Below are 1424 nucleotides of genomic sequence, written 5' to 3'. Positions count from 1 at the left end.
CATTCCATAATCATACCTCAAGCGGAAATAAAATTTAAAATTTAATACCTTAATTTATTGAAACTCGAATACTGAATCAAATAAACATAGCGTCATGAATGGAATTGAAGAGAAACATAAAATGCCCTAACAAATTTATTATGGATTCCTAAAATTTCTTTTACTTGGCAACCTGCGCACCACTCAGCAACCATCCACGTTGACCTATCTAACTTGAAAAGTTAAAATGTAAGGAGTGAGTAATTTATACTCAGTAGGATACGTGCGTCCAAAACAATATGATAACTTTTAAAACATTAATCTATAACATTCCATACCATCATTTCATCAAAAGCAATCGATGATCAATCGAAAGCTCTAGTACATTTGAGAAGACCCGAAGGCGATCTCACATTTCGTTTCATAGGGACCCGCAGGTCAATTAGCATTTCATGAAATAAATCACATAAAAAAAAATTATAATATTGCAAGGATGAATCACTTGCACATGGTATCCTACCTCGTTAAATCAACGAATTCTGAAAACAAGATCCAAGAATCACGCTCCAAATGTTTATTTTTTGTCCACGCAATCGTTGCTGTGTATGTGTATGTAATAGATGGAATTAAAGGGGCAAGGGAATTATAATTTTGTAGAATATGAATATAATAGGGGATTTTTGCTGAACTTAAAGAATGAAATCAAAATAAAGGAATGGGGTTGATGGCAAAAAACATGTGTATGGCTTTAGTATTTATAGGCAAACATAAGGTAGTTGATAAGGATTAGGAAAATTTGCTTGGATTTTAAATTTCAAATATTGATCACTCTATCCATATACGATTTTCTTTAAAATACTAACCATATTTATCCACATGCTATATAAACAAAATTTGTTACATATATCCTTTCGTGATTTAAACCAAAAAAATTGATTAAGATTGGATTAGATATATTCTCAACTTAAAGATAAGTCAATCGCACATACAATAATTCTATAACAAATTTATTTGAATTAAAAAAAAATTATAATCTCATTTCATATATTATATACAAGATCACGGTTTATGAAAATCCAACCAATTCACATGCCAAAACAAAAAGGGACACATTTTGATTACTGTGAGCTTAAACAGATTTGATAGGATGCACGTGTACATCAATAGCCAAAAATGATTTTGTTATAGTGGATGGGATAACAGAATTGGATATGGTTAAATCATTTTTCAAATTAAAGATAATCAAGATTATATAACTAAAATATTATATTCTTTTCCTAATTATCTTAAAAGACACGACCTTTTGCTAATCCAGAAAACTAACTTTGTTATAATAGATTTCAATTGGGAAAACAGAATTAGCCATTATTCCATGTTTTGCAAATAAAGATTAACATGATTATATAATAAAATATTATAATCTTAATTTGCTAATTATCTTAAAA

The sequence above is a fragment of the Olea europaea genome, unplaced genomic scaffold (genome assembly GCF_002742605.1).
Source record: "Olea europaea var. sylvestris unplaced genomic scaffold, O_europaea_v1 scaffold67, whole genome shotgun sequence".
NCBI classification, from domain to species: domain Eukaryota; kingdom Viridiplantae; phylum Streptophyta; class Magnoliopsida; order Lamiales; family Oleaceae; genus Olea; species Olea europaea.
Note: the sequence above shows the minus strand (reverse complement) of the source record.